This window comes from Ctenopharyngodon idella, chromosome 24, assembly GCF_019924925.1.
Source record: "Ctenopharyngodon idella isolate HZGC_01 chromosome 24, HZGC01, whole genome shotgun sequence".
NCBI classification, from domain to species: Eukaryota; Metazoa; Chordata; class Actinopteri; order Cypriniformes; family Xenocyprididae; genus Ctenopharyngodon; species Ctenopharyngodon idella.
The window spans coordinates 10,247,616-10,271,449 of NC_067243.1; the positions used below are offsets into that span (position 1 = coordinate 10,247,616).

Here is a 23,834-nt window from a genome sequence, read left to right on the forward strand (position 1 = left end):
TGGTGTGAATTGTAAGAAAATTTTTGTTTTTTAAAAAACAGTAAGCACGGAAATTTACGCATTGTTTGTGCATCTTATTCACTGCAAGGATTTGTGCAAATCTATCCCAATCTCACTGGAAAAATTAACAATTTTACGAAGAGCCGTTTTCGTATGATTTTGTATGCTGTGAATTGTACAAAAATTTGCGATTTTTAGAAAAAAGCATGAAAATGTACGCATTGTTTTTGTATCTTATTCACAGCAAGGATTTGTGCAAATCCAACCCAATCTCATGGGAAAACAACTATTTTACGAGGTGGCGGTTTCGTATGTATTCGTATGGTATGAATTGAAAAAAAAATGTACAATTTAAAAAAAAAAAAAAGTAAGCATGTAGGTCCTCCCCTAACCCCACCCCTAAACCCAACCACCACTGGGATGTAAGAAGATCGTACAAAAGCATACTAATGAGTTTGTACGAATTCATGCGAATTAGCCACCAATTCGCCGTAACATAAAATAGTTATGAATTGCCATGAGATTGTGTTGGCAAATCAGTTAACGCATGTCCCAAAAAAATGTGGTGAGCACAATTTACAATGTAAAAAACACTAAAATAATGCAATGAACATTCATTAAATAACATTAGACGCAACATAAATCCAACAAATGTACATAACTGAGAACAAAAAACAATCAAGAAACAATTATGCAAATGAAATACCATTAAATGTGTTACAAAGGAAATTGTAATATATTGCGTATTCCCCGAAATACAGCTTACAAAAGTGAAATTTTCGCTAAACATTCTTATTGCAACGTTGCACTCTGGTGCATTATGTATGCTGCACAACATACTTTCACAACAAAGCCCATCATTTCTGAAACAACTGACATAAAACTCCTGTACTGAAACGCTCCGTCTGCCGTACTGTATTTCGTTTGCGAACCTGAAAAGCTTGTTCTATAAGGTTGAGATATGAGCGGATTTAAAACAATTTTAAACCAGTGGGCAATACTGAGAAAAATTAAGCTGGGTAATAAATGTATGATTTTTTAATCCTCGTCTGCCGAGTAAATTGAATCCCAGACTGAGAGTTCCAGCGGAGGAGAAGCCGACACAAAGTGGTAATAGATTTTCTTTGAAGAATGCAGTACAGCAGGGGCAGCGGCTGCTCCCTTTAATGATTCCATATCTCGACAAAAACAACTCCTCTCCTTCTTTGAAGAAACAACCAGCAGTGGCCTGCTAAATTGTGCGGAATGTGAATAAGCCTTTTGTTAATACTGAGACTGAAAATCTTTGATAATCATTCAATTATTGGCAAAGCAGCGTCGTAAATATTCAGGTTTTAGCCTGAACTGTCACAATGGCAAATGAGGTAATTGCAGATGCATATTCTAGTATGCACTCCTTACCAAGTGTGCAATGTATTTGCTAATTCACTTAAGAGATTTAAGAACCTAATTCAACAAACACTCTTGTGTCAGGATTTTGGCTGACCTGGAAATTTGCGTGACTTATTCATTCTCTTTTAGTGTAATATGTATACTTTTTGAGTAGTATACAGTTTAGTAAGCAAGCTAGTATTCTATTCCAGTCATAGCTTTCTTTCATTCATTCATTGTATGTAGTGATGGTTGGGTTTTGCGTCTTTATTGCTTTCCTGCCATGACTCCTAAACACCTGGACTCGTGAGAATGGCGTCGACTTTGATCCAAACCCAAGAGATCCCGTTTCCCAACACTGAATTATGGCTTAGCACAAACATGAAGAGCAACTATAAATCAAATGTGGAATACATTGTGACTGGCAGTAGAAATTAAGCAAAGAACAAGAAAAAAGGACGAAAGCGCAGGGTTAGCCGCATGCTAAATGTTCACGAATGCACTGAGAATCTCCACTAATCACAGAACTCGTGTCACTTAGCATGGTGCTAAGTAATCACAGTCTTAATGAGAGAATGTTACCCAGAAACTATTCCTTGAGCGTTTTCAACTGCTGCTTTGCATTATGATCCAAACAAACAGAAACAGAGCTAAATTTGTCTTTGGTATTAATAACTGTGATTTTAAAGGGGTCACATCATGCAGTTTTAAGTTTTTCACATTAATATTTATATATTTTTTAAAGCTGTATTTAAATTAATGATGTTTAATAGTTTAAGTGTTACTTTTAGTTAATAACAATGATTGAATCTGAAAAAACACAATGAGCAATTTATTGATTTACAGAACAATTAAAAGAAACTAAACCATTTCTGGTTTAACAAAATGTCAATATTAACAAATTAAAATACAATACAAAGTTCTATACACTATAAAAATAATGACTTTTCTAGGCAAATTATTGGAGTACGTTTTACAAGGAAATGCTATTTCAGTCTTCCTGATTTAAAGTTTTATGTTTAATTCAATGTGCTACTTGTGGTTTCTTTGTATTTGTGTTATTTATTTACTAGCAATTTCTGAGAAAATTGTTTCTAAGTAAATCCTACACCATTTTTTCAGTGCAGGTGGCATTTCAAACATTAATTATTAATATTAAGTATGTAATATTAATTATGTAATAAGAATGTTAATTATTGAAAACGATGAGGTTAATGGTTTGACATGTTTCTGTATGAAATGTACTAAAAATATTATAAATGTATTATTAAAAACTGGAATTTCATTCCATTTTAACCACATATATGAACTACAATTCTATAGTACAAAATATGTTTTGAATTTGAGATGTTTCTGTATGAAATATTACAAAATATTACACATGAATGGATTAATAAAGGGTTAGTTCACCTAAAAATGAAAATTCTGTCATTAATTACTCACCCTCATGTTGTTCCAAACCCGTAAGACCTTCATTCATCTTCGGAACACAAATTAAGATATTTTTGATGAAATCCGAGAGCGTAGGAGAATGTCAGGGAAGAGACGAATTTATTGAATAAAGTCGTTATTTTTGTTTTGTTTTTGTGCACAAAAAGTATTCTAGTCGCTTCATAAAATTAAGGTTGAACCACTGTAGTCACGTGGACTATTTTAATGATATCTTTTCTACCTTTCTGGGCCTTGAAAGTGGTAATTAAATTGCTGTCTATGGATGAGTCAGAGAGCTCTCAGATTTCATCAAAAATATCTTAATTTGTGTTCCGAAGATGAACGAAGCTCTTACGGGTGTGGAACGACATGAGGCTGAGTAATTAATGACAGAATTTTAATTTTGGGTGAACTAACCCTTTAAAAACTGGAATTTAATTCCATTTTAATTACATATGATCCTTATGTATATAGGGTGAATTCAGGTTGATTGGGACACTTTTTCCAAGTCATCTCAATGGCAAAAAGTGTCCCAATCACCCTGAATTCACCCCATTTCTTTCTCGCTGAATCTGAATAGGACGAGCATAGCATGAACTGAGCGTATGTCCTGTTTGTTTTCATGCTAATGTGTGAATCTGAACCAGTCCAGGCTTTTTTCACCTCGTAGGACTCCAGGGACAAGTGGTCCTCTTCTCTCTTGTCAGTGTGTAGATGGTTGAAACTCCCCCAGGTCATCCAGACCTCCCCCTCACCAGCAATACTTCAATCTACTTGGCTCTCTCTCTCTCTGCTCTCCACTAATGGAGGTTGAAGGACTGTCACTTTGGCCTGCATTACAACTTCAAGGGCTTGAACTCCGTTTCCCTCTGTTCTCCAGCAAAACTCCGGGTGGACTCCTGTGGATTCTCTGGGAGTGAGTCTGTTCACCTGTAGACAGACATGATATTTACATTCCTGCCTGAGCTTTTAAGGATACTGATGGGCTGAATTGGGGAACAAGGCACAGTTTCAAAGCATTTCAGCTACATAAGTGGCTCTTTTGAAAACATAGCTACACTACAATCTAAAAAAGAAAAAGAGTTAACTGCCTCCCTTGCAGTTCATGAGTAGAAGAGATGTATATCTCTTTATGAACTTTTTGAAGTGTCAGTGTTAATTGGGTAGCTGTCAATGGAGTGACAGAAATCGCTCAGATTTCATCAAAAAGATGTTGTTCTGAACATGAACGAAAGTCTTGTGGGTTTGGAACGACATGAGGGTGAGTAATTAATAAAAGAACTTTTTAAACTGTCTGTCATCCTAACAACAAACAGAGCAGTGCATAATGGAGAGAAGCATTAAGAAATATCAAATATTGGGGGGGATAATTTGGCCATTTCCAATTATTGGGGAGGACTTGTCCCCTCAATGTCTATGGTGGTTCCGGCCCTAGTGCTATACACTGCTAATAACATAATCACAGTAGACCGATTTCTTTTAGCAAATCACTTAATCCCAGGTTGCTTCAGGGGATTGTCAATGTAATAACTGTATTAAGTCGCTTTGGATAAAATTATCTGCTAAAAGGCTTCTTACGTCTATGTCCTGTAGGAAAGCAGTATAAGATCCTAGACAGGATACCACAGGGATTATAGCATGTGAGGTGAGTTTCAAAGTAAAGCCACTTAAATGTATAAGATAGAGAGAGAATGAGACATCACACATCCAGGTCATGCAGGGCACTAAGTGAAGCATGACACCTTTGCTAGCATCAGTGATTTCGCGCTAGCTGCCGCCATCTACAACATGCGTTGTTGCACAGCAGGCTGTTTGTGGCCTTGAGAGGAACTGACTTCAAACAACCATGATGCCAGCTGGTTAAATGTAACTGGGACAATAGTTCAGAAGAGTTAGTTCTGCACAATGTCATTCAGGATAATAACATAAACTACTAAGTAAATACACAAATAATATTCAAATATTATTACATTAATTCTAAATTAAGTAGGTTAGGTGGGTGGGTGGGTAGTTAGATTTGGTTGGTGGGTAGTTAGGTTAGGTGGGTGGTGTGTAGGTAGGTATGTATAGGTAGGTTAGTTGGGTGGGTGGGTAGGTAGGTTAGGTGGGTGGTGTGTAGTTGGTGGGTAGGTAGGTTTAGGTAGGTTAGTTGGGTGGGTGGGTGGGTAGATTAGGTGGGTGGTGTGTAGGTAGGTAGGTTAGGTGGGTAGGTAGGTTTGGTGGGTGGTGTGTAGGTAGGTGGGTAGGTAGGTTAGGTGGGTGGTGTGTAGGTAGGTAGGCGGGTAGGTAGGTTTAGGTAGGTTAGTTGGGTGGGTGGGTGGTAGGTGGGTAGGTAGGTTTAGGGTTTAGTTAGGTTAGTTGGGTGGGTGGGTAGGTAGGTTAGTTGGGTGGGTAGTTGGGTAGGTAGGTTAGGTGGGTGGTAGACAGATAGATAGATAGATAGATAGATAGATAGATAGATAGATAGATAGACAGATAGATAGACAGACAGACTGCCAAAACAATTAATGCAGCCACAAATTACTTTCATATAAATAAATGTAAATTAATATAAATTCAGGAATTTACAATTATTTATTTGCCAAACACCTTTATCTTAAGTGACTTATATTGCACTGAAGTATGAATTTTATCAGTCCCTGCATCGAACTGATGCTACTGCAAAGTGAACTCAATGTGAACTATTCTCAATTCAATTCTGAATGTTGCACAATAAAACAAATGCACCTTGACTGACCCGAGAGCATTCCTCCCACCCTCAACCGCCATCAGTAGGATGAAGGAAAAAAAAAAAAAAAAAAAAAACCCAAAACAACATGGTCCTAAATCCCACAGGAAAACAGGGCAAGTGTCTTCCCAAACCCAGTGAACATCAACTGAAAAGGTCTGTTCACTTCAGGGAGTTCCTTCAGCCAAAGACCTCCATACTCTATGGTGAGCGTGCTGAATGTCACCGGCAAATAAATAAAAAAAATAATGGGGGGGGGGAATTAAAAAAGAGAAAAGCATAGGTTTCATATCTACAAAAGTTTCCTTGATTATAATAAAATGTGAGCATAAAATAAAGCATTTTAAAGTGCCTTGTTATACCATTTTAAACATTCCTAATTTTGTTTTGGAGGTCTCCTACAATAGGTTCACATGCATCCAAGGTCAAGAAACACTAATTTTCTCATAATATACTGTACATTGCAGAATCACCTCTTTGCTCACGGTGCCTAAAACGGTTCGATAAAGAATTCGTTTTCTCTAAACCCTTCCTTTCCAAGAGCCTACTGTACTCTGATTGGACGGCCCAGTCTGTTGTAATTGGTCTACTGCTTACATCGCATGTCAGAAACAAAACGCCATTACCATATCTGAATTTCAGCTCTGAATCTTCCTTAGCGCTTGTATACACAGCGATATAAACAGTAATGATGACGTCGGTATTACCATATCAATTCGAGCCCAAATCCTCATCCTTTGAAAGTGTATGAAAAGTGGATTTGCTTTTGCAGTGCAGAAAACAGCAACATGTCGTCAACATGAACCAAACTCTTCAGGCCTCAGCTACAACTACAGTGTTTGAAGGCGGGGCAAAGTAGACATTGTTCGCCATCAGCCAATTATTATGCAAATCTGTGCAGGAAGTAATGCTGGAATTACTGACGACTTCTTTCTTTTGGGAGACAATAACTACATTTATCGTGCATTTTGTCTTTGAAACTTTGCAGACTTCTTATATTCACAAACAGTTACATTACACACTACATGAAAGGTAATATCCGTAAAAGCATAATAAGGGCACTTTAATGGGCATCCTTATGCATATGACCTAAGAAAAACAACAGCTTCCTACCAAGATGAAGCAATCTAGCAGTCCTCCAGTTTGTCTCTCACATCTTACATTTAATGAAAAGAGAAGCGAAAGTAAAGTTTAAAACTTAAAATGTGCCATAAGTCTTAATGTGGGAAGAAAGAAGTTTGGAGAGAAAAAGCTCAAGACAGTGTATGATTTTAATGAGGTTGTCCCCTCACTTTCTCATTTCCCCCTTTAATGAATATTAAATGCCCAACCCCCATTTAAAAATATATGTGTATGTGTATAACCCCAAGCCGAGAATAAAGGCCTATCACGTCTACTGCGCTCAATGGGAGCCATCAAAAAAGGCGGGAAGGGACCTTTGAGAGAGAGAGAAAGACAGAGAGAGAGAAAGAGAGATGTTTGCAATCCGGCATGCCACTCACGTACTGCCCTAATTTCAGTCGGGTATGAGGAGGAGAATTGTGGGGCAGACCGCATCATACACCCTCCTTGAGATTTGAGACATCAATGCCAGTTAAATCGTACCGCCATGCGCTGTCAAATAAATACAACCATGGCAAACTGGGTGGTACTGAGAGTCAAGAGTGTTTTAACAGGCAGTTGCTATAGGCGCAAAGCAATGACTTTCACAGGTTTATCATTCTAAAAATACTACTGAGTTTGAACAGTACTGATTTATTTGATGCAGTATACTGCACTGTTTACATTATACCAAAGACTATAGAATAACACAAGACACGTCACTTGTATTGTTTTGAATGGGAGAAAGTGCAAAGCGCAATATGGCGGAAGAAGTCCTACCTTCGAAATAAGAGCCGATCGCCAATTGGTAAAGTCATCGCGTCACTGCAGCGACCATTAGAAGCTCCGGTTCCTATAGAAACAGTCATACGCGCGCTTCCTATAGAGATGCGCACTTAGGACTGCGCATGCGCATTAGCTTTATCCAGCCTGAAAAATACAGTTTTTAGTCATGATTTGAGTGTTTAGAAACAAAATTTATGAAACAGTTGTTGTCAGATTTCATTGGTGATTTCAAATATGAAATTGAATCGAAAGCTTGGCAAACAGCTTTGAAGAATTTGATGTTTCCCCATTCAAAGAGATAGGAGCTGCACTTGCATGCCTGAGAGGCGTTTCAAAGATGGCCGCCGAGTGAAATGACTTGTCTTAAAGGGACTCTGATTATACTGAGGGAAAAAAAAAAATTGAAACTTTTGATTCACAAAACAATTGACTCTTATGAACAGGTTCAAAAACATACAAATAAATAATAAATAAAATACAAAAAAATGTAGTCCAGTTCTTAAACAAATTACTATTCTTTTCTTACTATTCTATTCTAACTCTTATGGGCTGGTTATATTTAGAAATCAAAAAACACGGCACAACAACCATTGCAGTCTGATTCACAAACAAAAAGATTTTTAAAGCATGTTCACCTCAAGAATCACTATAATGATAAACCACAAAGCTTTATAGAAACAGTCCAGACCACAACTAGAATGATAATGACACAATGAAACAAATGATTCTTATGAGTTGATTCTTTTTTTTTCATTGGATCAAAAACATACAGTGCAATCAATGTAGCCCAATTCACAAACAAATGTCCCTAATGAGCCAGTTATTTTAAGCAAATCCAGTTATTTTAAGCAAAAACATGCAGTAGAACCAATGTAGAATGATTCAAAAAAACATTATTATTAATAGCCAATTCTTTTTAGTGACTCAAAAACATACAGTGCAACCAGTATAGTCTGATTCATGAACAAATGACTCTTGAGAGCTGGGTCTTTTTACCAAATTAAAAACATACAGCACAACTAGTGTAGCTAGTGTAGTGTGGTTAACAAGCAAATGCATCTTATTAGCCAATTCTTTTTAGTGAATCAAAAACACACAGCACAACCAGTGCAGTCTGATTCATGAACAAATGACTCATATGAACTGGTTCTTTTAAGTGAATCAAAAAACATACAGTGTTAACAATGTAGTTAAATTATCAAACAAATGACTCTTTTGAGTAGATTCTTTTCTATTCTTTTTAGTTACTTACAAACATACAGTTCTTTTTAGAGAATAAAAACAAAAAACAATGAAACTAGTGCAAACTGATTCACAAACAAAAGACTCTTCAGGCCTGTTCACACTAAGAATGATACCTATAATGATAAACTAAAAAAAAAACAACTAAAGTTCACATTATAACTGTAAAGGTAACAACATACAGAAACAAATGACTGTTTAACGGTTCTTTTTAATGAATGAATCTTGAATCAAAGACAACTTTCTTGATGAACCATTCATCCACAAACTCATGAGTTACCAGACTGAATCAATGCTACTGTATGACTTTAGAAGAAATGGAATATAACACAAAATTGATATGAACTAAGTTTAACTGTACTTTTAGGGTGTGCATAGACGTGTTTCCGTGAAAAAAAAAAAAAAAAAATGAAGTTGAACGACAAATTGTTATTTTTCAGTGCACTATCCCTTTAAATAGTTGTTTATTCATTCAAATAGCAGATCAAACAATATACATGCTCTTTTAAGCGTGGCTGACATACTAAAGCTGCTTATTCAGAGACGCTTATGGACGGTTAAACAAACATAGCTGAAAGAGACGAACACAAAAAGAATTCAGCTGTCAAATAACCTTTGAAGGGCACTTCTATCAGACTCACGTCAGGCTGGAACACATGCCACTACAAAACAGTATAATCAAAGGCAACAACTTCACTTAATAGCTAAAGATGTTCTGTGTGGGACTATCATAGCAATATCCAATCAAATCCAATTAACTTCTTGGAGCCTCCCCTCCAGAAAAGTGCATTACAGCAGGATTAAGCCGCTATCTGTACTGGACTTGATTAATGACCATGTTAATTAATGCTGAAGGGGCTCGTTGGAGCGGTTCCTCACGTACAGCCGCTCAGTGATCCAGCGGCGTTGTGAGGACCGGGCAAATAGAACCATCACGAGAACAGACAGCCTGTCCCACAAACACGTGTATACTTCAACAGAGCTGTGGAACAGCTAAAGTTTGGCCTCCCAAGTACTTCTAAAATCTAACGTATGCTGTCAGGGCCTGATGGGACATAATGTTTAAGGGTGGGTTGCCGAATAGTCTGTATATGGGCTTAGTGAGCCCCCTTCATGTCAAGTAGCCTATAGACCATATGTAGCCCCGCCCCTTTTCAGCACTGCACTCGTTGTTCTGTTTTCCTGTTTGTATTTCCACAGCATAAAGGTAAGATCTTAGGGATTTATGAATGAACCGCTGGTTTTAAAATCTTCCCAGTCTACTGACATTTGTTATGACCTCCTCTTCAAACATTACAATGCTTATGATAACTTTCGTTAACTCTACAATAAGTAAATCCACTTCACCATCTAATTACTCTTCTACAGCGATGCCATAGAAATATACAGAGCTACCTGAAAAACCAAAGTTAAAGGGATAGTTCACCCAAAAATGAAAATTTTGTCATCATTTACACACCCTCAAGTTGTACAAACCTGTATAAATTCATTTATTCTGCTGAACACAAATGAAGATAATTGGACGAATGTTTGTAACCAAATAGATCTGCTTGGTTACAAACATTCTTCCAAATGCATAAATAGATAAATAGGGGAGCAAACATGACTAAATATATGGATGGATGGATGGATGGATGGATAGATCAAGGTAAAGCGGTTTCCACTCATCGAAAACCATGTGAATATAATTAACTGATTGCAATCTTGAGGCAATAGTTCATGTTGTTGTTTACTCAAGATCTAAAGAGACTCACAAACCATCCAGAATTGTGTAATCTCCATTACGTAACAGAATATGAAAACGATCCCTCAGATTAAATGATTTTTGTCATTAATTAATATGAAAAGCTCATTTAGGATAGGCCCAATGAAGCCTTTTGGTGCTAGAAACAGCTGTTAGCTCCACAGGTATGCTAGTGCTAATCTGCGTTAGCCACTGATGGATGTAATTATCCAACACGTTCTCATTTGTCTTGTTAAGAAAATTGCAGATAGGGTTGCGAGACACACTCCGCTGGAAACCTAAGGGTTGGGAAGGTGATCTGATCATTGTAGGCTTGTTGAATCAAAATGACACTATAGAATCCATCTGTAAAAGACGTTATATAGTGCTGGAAAGTCCAGTTTAAGATGGTAGCTGTGTTTTGAAACACAGCTAACATGCTAACTGGTGCAAACTGGGTTTCCGAATGTTTCTTTGAATTTTAATTACCTTTTCAAGAATTTTCAGTTACTTTTCCAGTCAGTTATATTACTTTTTAACATTTTGATTATAGTCATGAGGAGTAAGGAAATGTTTATTCATGTATGTTCACTATAAAAATGTACATGATTTGTACATTTCTTTTTGTCATTTTTGACAGCTACTAGCTTAAGTTGAATTTTCCCACAGTACGGTCATTGGCAATATATACAACATTTCACCATGATAAAAAGGAAACCTCTACACTTACCTGTACAATGACAGTTCAAACAAGTCTTGAGTAAATCCAAATAAATCTCCAACCTCCGTATTAGAAATCCACACCCATCCAGCTCATACCTGGAGCAAAAATACCGATTTAGAATTCATGGAGAAGATAAATGAGATTAAATTTCTGATAATATCAAGCTTCCTTCATATCTCTATATGAATGTCATTTATTGCTTTGAGATAAACTTTTAGATTGAGGCTCTCAGATCACACATTTCAATGCTTAAAATAATTCAATGTTGAAAGAGAGTTTTTGGGAAGTTTCTTTGAAACCGTCGTTTCCTAATCTACAAGTTACACATTTACATAAATGACAGTAAAACTGCACAAAAAACAATGATCTTAATTAAGGTGACAGCATTAAATTTAACATAGTTTCAAAATAAATAAAACTGATAAAACTTCCCATTTCTATATGTTGAAAACACAGAAAGCAGCATTCAACAAAAAGAGGAGGCCTCGCTTCCCGACAATCTGGTTCACTAAAACAAATCATGCTTCCCAACAATCTGGTTCAATAAAATGAATCAGCTTCCCAACAATCAGCTTCACTACAATGAATCGTGCTTCCCAACAATCAGCTTCACTACAATGAATCGTGCTTCCCAACAATCTGGTTCACTACAATGAATCGTACTACCCAACCATCTGATTGACTAAAATGAATCGTGCTTCCCAACAATCTGGTTCACTAAAACGAACTGTGCTTCTCAACAATCTGATTCACGAATATCAGTCGTACTTCCCAATAATCTGATTCACTAAAATGAATCGTACTACCCAACAATCTGGTTCACTAAAGTGAATCATGCTTCCCGACAATCTGATTCACTAAAATGAATCGTACTACCCAACAATCTGGTTCACTAAAGTGAATCGTGCTTCCCAACAATCTGGTTCACTACAATAAATCGTACTTCCTAACAATCTGGTTCACTACAATGAATCGTACTTCCTAACAATCTGGTTCACTATTGTGAATCGTGCTTCTCAACAATCTAATTCACTGAAATCAATCGTACTTCCCAACAATCTGGTTCACTACAATGAATCGTACTACCCAACCATCTGATTCACTAAAGTGAATTGTGCTTCCCAACAATCTGGTTCACTACAATGAATCATACTTCCCAACAATCTGGTTCACTAATGTGAATCGTGCTTCCCAACAATATGGTTCACTAAAATGAACCGTGCTTCTCAACAATCTGATTCACTAAAAATCAATCGTACTTCCCGACAATTTGATTCACTAAAATGAATCGTACTACCCAACAATCTGGTTCACTACAGTGAATCATGCTTCCCAACAATCTGGTTCACTACAATGAATCATACTTCCCAACAATCTGGTTCACTAATGTGAATCGTGCTTCCCAACAATCTGGTTCACTACAATGAATCGTACTTCCCAACAATCTGGTTCACTAAAGCGAATCGTGCTTCTCAACAATCTGGTTCACTAAATGATTCGTACTACCAAACAATCTGGTTCACTAATGTGAATCGTGCTTCCCAACAATCTGGTTTATTACAATGAATCGTACTTCCCAACAATCTAGTTCACTACAATGAATCGTACTTCCCAACAGTCTGATTCAGTAAAATGAATCGTACTACCCAACAATCTGGTTCAGTAATGTGAATCGTGCTTCCCAACAATCTGATTCATTGCTCCTATTAGTTACTTATTTAACATAAGACAGAAAGACACTAAACTAAACTAGACAGATGCTGTGTCATCCACAGGCTGTTCTCAGACATTAAAGATTACAATATATTTAGGAGGAAAAAATTCAGATCCATCTCAGTTCATAAATAATGGAAGATCCTTAGTCTTTCAATATTTATTGATCCTTTTTGCCAAGGAAGAGAAGTCTGTCTTTTCTTAGAATCTGTCTTGCTTGTTCGGGCTCAAAATTACTTAATACCCCCTTTGGAACTTCATCAGTGTCATCAGGAATGGCATATTTTGAATATTGAAATTTATTTGATAAAGACTGCAAATTCTGATTAACGTCAAAAGTAAGAGCCATGCCTCATGTTTAAAATTTTCAGCCAGTCAGAAAAAAAATTGGAATGGGTAATTTACAAGCCATTACAAATTTGACTAAGATGACATTCAACGCTCAACTAATACGAGGAGTCTATTATTTTCCATGTTATGTCCCGTGATAATGATTTTCATTTCTTACTTTCCAGTTTTCATATTGCTTTTTCATTCTTCACACAGATAATTCCCATAACCAATTTCAGTAACACAGCCAGTTGTGAAAGGCCAAGATTATTCTATATTATTCTTTGAATTTACATGCTTTTAAAAAATCATTAATATATTCAAATAGCCCAAACACATCACAATTTGTGGCAGATTTTCATTGCTCGTAATTATATAGCTCTGAACAATCTTAAATTAACAGTTAATGATTCATCAATCAATCAATCAATCAATCATTTTAGTCAGCATTCATGAATAAGAAACTGTTTATTTTTAAAATAAATTTCAGGATTTAAAAAAAAAAAAAAAAAGTAAATGACGTAAAATGAATGACATATTTAAAAATATATATTTTTATATAATATTAATCCTGCACTATTTCTAGGTTACTAATCAAATTAAATCAAATTGAGAGTGCTGTTATAAAAAATACAATCTGAAATTTCTAATTCTAAATAATAATAAATTAATAATTTAAAGAAACTAGTCTCTAGTGGTCTCAAACTTTTTTTTTTGCACATTAATAAATAAAGAAGCATGGGTTAATTTGTAACATCTAAAGGCCTCACTTGAGACCCTGTAATATCTTGAGCTTTCTACATACTCTCTTTGTACTGTGAAGTGCAGCAGCTCACACACCCCCGTTCAACACCACTACTCTTTGTCTTTGAATCCCAGTTCCTTTTAATTGAATTCCATTGATATGTATTCTACTGTGGCCAGTTTAAACCTTGAAGTTATCCAAGTGATAATAGTTTCATTGTTACTGTGGTTGGAAATGGGCCGTAATGGGGAATTCTGAAGCCAAGCCGTTGTTATTATTGACAGCTGGGCCTCTGGGGCGAATCAATTGATATTTTTCCCCCCGCTCTGATTTCTAGGCCTGCCAGGTACCCGGCTGTTATAATTAAGGCCTTCCAGACAGATATTTGAACACAGGCGGAATATTAAGGACGTTAGTGCGTCACACACAAACACACGTGCATGGGCTTCAGAACACTTCTAATCCACAATCTGAAAGACGCAGCAATTATTATTTCATTTTCATGTTACCGAGTGTGTGAACCTGGCATAAATATTACACGATAGATTCAATGCAATTCTCTGTGCTATAACATTAATAGCACTCAATTTGAGTCAAGTCTTTGGAGGTGATAAGGGGAAATTGAGACAAAAGGGTAAACATGGGGTGAGAGGAATTCTGGGATTGGATATGAATACTGAGCAGCTACTTTATGGAGTTGCTAAATATGGCTTACATGATGGTTCTGTAGGCTTCATTAAAGCCTGTGATTAGGGACAGTGTATTCATTTACTTAAAGGAATAGTTCACCCAAAAATGAAAGAGATTTCTGTCCCTCCATAGACAGCTACGCAACTGATTGACACTTTATAAAGTTCATAAAGAGATCGTAAAACTAATCCATATGAATTGAGTGGTTTAGTCCAAATTTTCTGAAGAGACTCAACCGCTTTATATGATGAACAGATTTAATTTAGGCTTTTATTCGCATATAAACATTGATCAGGGAACATAAACTTAAATGTAATGTATTATTTAATGAAGATCCTGACCTTGGCCATTGATCTTCTGTGCACGGCGCATGTTCACAACACTTTATTAGTGCTGCAGTTCACTCCGAATCACCCAGAAAAAGCACACAAGATGTGAGAAATCAAGAATAATAATAACGCGACATGTAATACAACTCCTAGAAATCCCCAAAAGTATCCAGGTGCTTTATTTACCAAGTTAATTATCTCCGGACCGGAACTCTGTTTGTCTGATGACAGTCAGAATGTCAGTTGAGAGCTGTGAACGCGATAACTTCTTGTTGCGACGAACACAACAGATATAGTCACGATATAGAAGAAAGTACAGTACATTGATTGTGTTTCATGTTGGGTTTTTATTAATCTTGATTTCTCACAACTCCGCGAGTCAGAGTGAACTGCAGCGCTAATAGTGTGACATGAACGAGCACCGTGCACAGAAGATCAACGGCCAATGTTGGGATTTTCGTTAATAATACATTAAATTTAAGTTTATGTTCCCTGATCAATGTTTATATCAGTGTTTATAACTTATGTGTTTTTTCTGGGTGAGGCGGAGTGAACTGCGGCGCTAATAGTGTCAAACGAATGCGCTTGTCGCACCGCCACGCACAGAAGACCAACAGCCAAGGTCAGGATTTTCACCAAACACTATCGTATGACCCCAGAACACATGGAATATATGGCACTTGTTGCATGGGATTGTTCTGTGATACTTTTGAGTCTTTTTTTTTTTAAAAACTTGATGCTGGTCGCTATTCACTGCCATTATATGTGACCCTGGACCACAAAACCAGTCATAAGTCACACGGGTATATTTGTAGCAATAGCCAACAATACATTGTATGGGTCAAAATTATCGTTTTTTCTTTTATGCCAAAAATCACTAGGATATTAAGTAAAGATCATGTTCCATGAAGATATTTTGTACATTTTCTAACATAAATATATCAAAAATTTATTTTTGTGAGTGGATATGCATTGTTAAGGAGTTCATTTGGACAACTTTAAAGGTGATTTTCTCAATATTTTGATTTTTTTGCACCCTTAGATTTTCAAGTAGTTGTATCTTGGCCAAATATTGTCCTATCCTAACAAACTATCAATGGAAAACGCATTTATTCAGCTTTCAGATGATGTATAAATCTCAATTTTAAAAAAAAATTACCATTATGACTGGTTTTGTGGTCCAGGGTCATATATGGACGAGCGGCACATTTTTAAAAAAATTCTCCTTTTGTGGTCTGGAAAGAAAGGACATATATTACAACAACAGGGTGAGTAAATGAAGACTAAATTTAAATTTTAGGGTGAACTATCCCTTTAATGCTGATTTGTTTTTCCATGCAATGAAAGTGAATGGTGATCAAAGGCTGTCAAGTTCCAAAAATGACAAATTCAACAATATCAAATGGCATTAGTTTTTGTGTCTTGTAACCAATTATGACATTTCAAAGATAACTAAGTGCATATTTAAACATAATATGGCTTCAGAACACAAAATATAGTGCACAATTCAAATGAACTACTTTTTTTTAGAGCCCCTGGTCACCATTTACTTTCATTATGTGAAAAAGAGCAGCACAAACATCTCATCTAATGTTGCTTTTATGAAAGAAGATTTTAAAAATAAAGCTAATAAAAACGACAAAAGTGCATAAAAATTACTAAGACTAAATATATATATATATATAAATATAAAATGCCAATTCAAAATATTAATAAACACTATTAAATTATGCAGAACCTTCATTTTTGGTTGGACCATTCCTTTAAAATGATTAATATGAACATCCTTATGCTTTACATGTTGACATCATAAATTATACATTAGTTTCTCCATTAGCATGCGGCATACGTTTATTGTCTTCAAAAACAAAATTTAGATTTCAGACATTCAAACCTTCTCCTTAGTGATGGACATGACATCATTTAAATGCACTTTGGTTGCCATGGGAGACCTTCTCATGCAAAATTATGGCGCATGAATCAAAGAACGAGAGATAGTGTGAAATTCCTTTACTTCAAAGGCTAGTCTAGTCTTTCTTGTTCTTTAATGTTGGCATCTCTTTTCCTTCTCAGCCTATAACTCTGCAGTGTCAGAGCCTTTGGCTTCAAAGTGAGGTGATCTGTCGTCTGGCACAGTTCCTCGGTGACAGACATGGCAAGTGTCTTGGGCTCAGGGGTCCTTCCTATAAGAGGGGCGCCCATGTTTTGGAGCTACAAGGTGAAAGAGTGAATTCAGTCCGTTAGTATATCCAGTGACCCCTCCGGGGCTGCCTGGGGACTCCATCTGACCTGTGGCTCCTGCCAGACAACAACCAGAATAATGGAGCTTCCACTAGTTCACTTAAAACAGCCTGGAGAAACATTTTAATGCTCAGAGGTTGCTCAGTCGTGGCTCAGGAGAGTTGCTGAATCATTTAAATGGTCAACCCTGTCTCAAAAGTTTTCAATCATGACAACTCTCGGGAAGCTTTTTAGCATGGTAATGGATATGACAATGTTAATGTATTTGGTCTTGGCGGAATAGATCTGCTACGCTGCTGCTGAATTGCTGCTGCTGATGATTATTGCTGCTGCTGCAGAGCAAGTAAAGGAACTTGCTACTGCCAATACATACTCCGATACGCTGCTGCAAGTAAGACATAGTGCTGCTGCACAAATAGCATATATCAGTAACCAACAGAAGATCTATACAGGTGGAGCTGGGGAAGGTGGAGGGTTTTAAGCACGCTGCAAACTGCTATAGTGAATGTAAGCAGCCATTTAAATGTGTGAGCAACAAGCTCATTGGCTGTAGAAGTGACATGAACCAATCAGTTTGTTCTAAGTAGTTAATGCTGTAATTATCATCAGCTTGTGTTAAGACCCATCAGCCTGCGCCATCTAGAGTTTCATGACTGAACTATGTATTTATTCTAAAATTGAAATAAAAACAAAGGACATCATGTAGTAACTGAGCTATGAATATTAATGTGGATTGTACCGTTCAGATCATTTGCTTTTAAAGGTACCGAATGAGAAATGTTTGAGGAAATATTTCACTTCCTGGAGCTAAAAGAAGTTGCTCTTGCAGCTCAGGAAATTTTAAGTTAACTATCATTTAGAAGCTGTTTACACGACACTGTTTTCAACTAAAAACGTAAAACTAAAAACTGTTTTGGCAGTTCATTTACACGACAATACTGTTTTGAGGGCCTGAAAATGTAAACTTTTGAAAACGGGTTTCATAGTGCAAGTTTTGAAAATTATACCGTTATCCTCTCTGTGTAAACTACAAAAACACAAATTTGTGAGAACGGTGATGTCATGTATAGGCATGTAGTGTTTCTTTTCATAATTCCATCGCCAACTACTGGCCTGGCATGAATAATACAGCATTTTTAGCCGGGCATCTTTTTGACAATGCTGATGTCTGTACGCGAAAAACGCAAAGGAAAAAGTTTTCAATTTTTAGTACATCGTTGTCATAAACATACCCTAAGTCTCAGTGCTTTCTAGGAGACACAACTGTCTATCGGAAATAATTGAGATATTAAAAACATCTCATTGGTCATTCGTCCTTCTCGTGGATAGCGATATACTTTGGTATAAGCAACATTCTCCATTTCCTCAGAAATAATTTTTGACATACAGTAAAAGTATAGAGCTATAAATAATAATAATAATAATAATGTGGATAGCATAACTTTGATAATTGGACTTCAATTTGAGTTCATATTGAGACCTCTGACTTCTGATTGCATCATCAATCTCAAAAAAATCTGTGAAGAAAGGCATATTTCACCTGTGAATTTTCAGGACTCACAACCGCTTTCTCAGAAAACCCACGCTGTGTGAACGAAACTGTACTGGACAACAAGTTGTCTGTCACATTATACAGTGCAAGAGAGCCGCTATGCTAAGGGGTTTCGTGTGTGGTTTCACTTTCGGTAACTTATAGCGAGGGAGATGAATGTTTTAGATCCAGTCACTATTCTCCACCGGAGCTGCTCCCATCGGTTTTGTCGCTATGCGCGACTCAAGAGCCGTGTCATGCGCGAGAAACTGCAAAGGACGTGAGACGCGAGTGCAACGGTTAAATGTCTCCGGTGAGCGCATGTTTACATTAAAGCTGCTGACGGTTAATGAAGATTTGATGGATGAACTCGCGGCTCAATTTGACTCTGTCGTATCAAAAGTGATAATCTGTTTTATGGACGTCGCCATCTTTGATATTACTTTGGTCACTGTCGCTATGGTTACTAGTAAGAGAATACGGTCTTGACTCTCGTTGCACGTTCAGACAGTAAGGGACATTTCGAGACTCACACCTGTAAGTACAGTAAATGCGGTTGTCAATCCACAGAACTGACAGTGTGAACATAGCCTAGAAGACACAACTGAGATACTAAAGTGATCTAATTTGTGATTTTTCACTGGCTTCAGTATCTTGGCTAGTTTAAGCACAGTTTGAGACATTGTTAAAATATATTCTAAAACTGTAGTGCAGTATTCTCAAGCAAAAAGTCTCCATTTTATCTCCATTAAATCTCAATGTAGTCTATTAATTAAGATATCATTAAGTCATTTTTCTTTCTCATGGGTAGCGATCACAGACATTATCTTTGGTATCAACATTGGCCATTTCCTCAGAGCTGCCTAGAAGAGAAACAACTGAGATATTAAATAGATCTTTTTGACTTTTCCCCATGTGGGTTTGTATACATTACTGCTTCAGTTCTATGCAAAAGAGCGAGTCAGAAAGAGAAATGAATAGAAAAAAAGAAAGCTCTCGGTATGGCAGGAAGGTATATGAGCTATATTGCATCACATTCATGAAAAATAGTGTCTTAGATTATTCTGCGTGCTTTTATTTCTAGGGCTCGATTGTGCATCGACGCAAGCGTGTTTGAATAATGCATTGAGGTTCAGTCCCCACTTCAATAGATTTGTGCAATCCACTTTTACCAAATTAATGTCGGCTCTGCAAAATATGGCTGTTTTTATTCCCTGCCTGCATGAAGTACTAGGAAGTAACAGATTTGCATGATAATCAAGATGGCAGAGACAAACTTGAATACATGAACGTATGTGACTCCAATTGAGCATCTGCCTCTAACATGGATTCAAGCATGCAGAGAATAGAGCGTGAATAATAGTCCGAGAGAGAGAGAGAATGAGGGAGGGAAATGGTGATAAATAACGATATCACTTATTTCACCATCACAATAGCAGCACTGATTAATATCGCAGGAACTAAACGCCTCGCTAACCGACAGGACAGTACGACTGGCGTCATTTAAACTGGCCGCGCCACCTCCAGCCTGTTCTTTAGTTGGCATCTGACACCTGGCAGCTCTTAAACCCACTGATCTGAGGCCAGCTGGATAGACTCAACAGCCTGTCCGTCCCACTCACGCTCAGATCCTAATACAGACTGACCCAAATGAGATTCACACCGCCTGCCACGTTCATGCTAAGAAACTGAGGATCGTCCAGCATGCTGAAAGTAAAGCTTTTAGTAACCTTTAACCAATCATAAAATGTGTTTTGGTTCATAATGTACATTGGTGACTTTTTGAAGAATATTTTGACCACTTGTGTAATATAATATAACGTTCAAAAGTGTGGGGTCAGTAAGATTTTTTTAATGTTTTGAAAGAAGTCTCTTACGCTCACCAAAGATGAATTTATTTCAACAAAAAGTAAAACTATAAAAACAGTAATATTGTGATAAATCATTACAATTTAAAATAACTGTTTTCTGTATTCATTTATTTTAAGCCATTACTCCAGTCTTCAGTGTCACATGATCATTCAGAAATCGTTCTAGTAAGATGATTTTGTGCTCAAACAGTTTATCATCAATGTTGAAAACAGTTGTGCTACTCAAAATTTTTGGGGAAATTGTGATGCAGTTTTTTCAGGAATCTTTGATGAACAAATTTCAAAATAACAGAATTTTAAATAGAAAACTTTTGTAACATTGTAAAAGTCACTATTTAATGCATACTTGATGAATATTACTAATTTCTTTAAAAAAAAAAAAGAAAAAGAAAAAAAAACTCTTATTGACCCCAAACTATATATGTATGTATGCATGTATGTATGTATATAAATAGAGAGAGAGAGAGTTGTCATGACAGAAATTATATTTTGAGAAATGCGTTGGTGTTTTTTTTTTTGTTGTTGTTGTTTTTTTTTCCCCCATACAGTGGATGTCAATATGCTGTAATGGTGTTGTTTGTCCAATATTCTTCAAAATCTCTTGTTTCTGTTCTACGGAAGAAAGAAATGCATATGGGTTTGGAACAGCATGATGGTGAGTAAATGATGATAACATTTTAATTTTTGGGTGAATGTAACTGATTCATCCATGCCTTGTGATCTTTAATCAAATAACTTCCCCTCCCTCTTGCAGCGACATCTCTTAGCTGATGACATGTTTACTGACACAAGGGTGGGACAACCTGTCACTCACATGAGATCAACCAATAGCAAACCACAACCATCCAATCAATTCCTAATGGACAAAATCAAGTCCCACCCTACATTTTTTTCTTGTTTGAGAAGCCGTTTCACTTGGATATACGTCACAATAGGGTAGATGCCGACTTTAAAGATGAATTGTGTAATTTCTGTGAAAAACATGGTGTTGGGTGTTTTTTTTCTTTTTTTTCTTCTATTTTTGTTAAGTGATGACACCGACAAGCAAACAAGTTTATTATTAATAAAACTTAGAAAGGGCTCCAGGAAGTACTTCTCAAGTATGTAAAAGGTCATATGAGAAACGGCGCTCATTTTCTGAGGATAAGTCATTTGAAGTGACTGAGGCCAAATAACCTTCTCGATGATCATTCACTAGAAACCAATTTATAGTATATTCAAGTGCTTCAGTTGCTTTGGTGACACAATGTACCGTGATGAGAAATGACTCAGCACCTTCTAATGCTGGTATTACACACACACACACACACACACAAAAAGACACAAAATAAGTATGTCTATGTGTGTGTATTTCAGTGATTACAGGAACAGAATAGGCTGCATGCTGTAATGTTGTATATATATATATAAACGTGTATATACACTTTGTAACATTATATACATATATATGTGTGTGTGTATATATATATATATATATATATATATATATATATATGTGAACCTGGACCACAAAACCAGTCATATGGGTAAATTTTTTTGAGATTTACATCATCTGAAAGCTGAATAAATAGACTTTCCATTGATGTATGGTTAGGATAGGACAATATTTGGTCGAGATACAACTATTTGAAAATATGGAATCTGAGGGTTCAAAAAAATCAAAATATTGAGAAAATCGCCTTTAAAGTTGTCCAAATTAAGTCCTTAGCAATGCATATCCACTCACAAAAATCCATTTTTTATATATTTACGGTAGGAAATTTACAAAATATCTTCATGGAACATGATCTTTACTTAATATCCTAATGATTTTTGGCATAAAAGAAAAATCGATAATTTTGACCTATACAATGTACTGTTGGCTATTGCTACAAATATATATATACACACAGACACACATCTACATGTATAAATTATAAACTTAAAATAAATTATATTAAAAACTATATATTCCATATTTTGTTATTCTAAAAAACTATTTAGATATTATAATATCTAAATATTTTATCAATTATGATAAAGACATTTATTCTTTGCTGTTTACAGGTTGTCTTTTTTGGTAAAAATCACCATTGTTACATTCATTTGTCATGCAACAGATTAATTTTCAATTCTCATCATCATCTCAAACACTAATTACTAATTAGCAAATAAATGAACTCATTGCCTTGGAAACAGATGGGAAAGCTGGGAAAATAATCAAGATGGAGAGAATTTAACACCAAACAAACACACGCAACGACACCAAGGTAAACACACGAACGCTCTCCTGGCTCCAGGACAGAGTGCATTTACCTAAAACCCCTTCAAATGAGAGCGGCTCTGATATTCCAAACACACACGATGGATTCACTGGCACTGCTGAGCACCTTAAAACAGCAGCGGATGAAAATAGGACTGACACTCGGCGAAGTAAATTGCAGCGGATCAATTGAAAATGTCACCTTCACGGACAGATTGATTAAACGCAAAGTGCTGAACGCTCCTTATCCCCCAGAACTGCGGCCATAAGTCTGGGATGCAAAGCAGTCTGGGAATGCAGCGATGGCTGATGAGGTGTAACTTGAAAATTACAGCACGCATCCTATTCTGTTCCTGTAACCGCTGAAATACACGCACAGACATACTTTTTGTGTGTGTAATAACGGCGTTAGAAGGTGCTGAGATGAATTTGCGCATTCTCCGTCATTTCTCATCACGGTTCACCAAAGAAACTTGAATATCCTATGAATTGGTTTCTAGTGAATCATCATCGAGAAGGTTATTTGGACTCAGTCACTTTAAATGACTCAAATGACAAAATGAGCGCCGTTTCTCATATGACCTTTTACATACTTAGAAAGGGCTCCAGGAAGTACTTCTAAAGTTTCATTATTATAAACTTGTTTGCTTTTCACAGTAGTCACTTAGCAGCTAACACAAATGCTAAAAAAAAGGAAACATGCATTGCTCAGTTGCTTTGTCAACAAAGATATCTACACTGGGAAAACAGACAATCAAACAAACATCAGTTGACAAAACCATGTTTTTCACAGAAATTACACAATTTAACTTTAAAGTGAGCATGAAGTTGTGATAGTCCTTTTTACCCTATTGTGACATATAACCAAGTAAAACGGCTTCTTAAACAAGAAAAAATATAGGGTGGGACTTGATTTTGTCCATTAGGAATTGATTGAATGGCTGTGGTTTGCTATTGGTTGTTCTCATGTGAGTGACAGGTTGTTCATGCCAGTAAACATTTCATCAACGAAGAGAAGGAAAGGGAAGTCATTTGA

At 36.4% G+C, this 23,834-nt stretch overlaps 1 protein-coding gene across 2 annotated transcripts in view; it reads right to left on the reverse strand.

The window, feature by feature from the left end:
* Positions 1-23,834, reverse strand: part of lrrc4ca (leucine rich repeat containing 4C, genome duplicate a) — a 218,259-nt gene that overhangs the window by 130,861 nt on the left and 63,564 nt on the right. For both annotated transcript variants that reach the window (XM_051884560.1, XM_051884558.1), the window contains exon 2: positions 11,113-11,201. The gene's annotated coding sequence lies outside the window, so the exon portion shown is untranslated. The remainder of the gene's footprint in view (positions 1-11,112; positions 11,202-23,834) is intronic.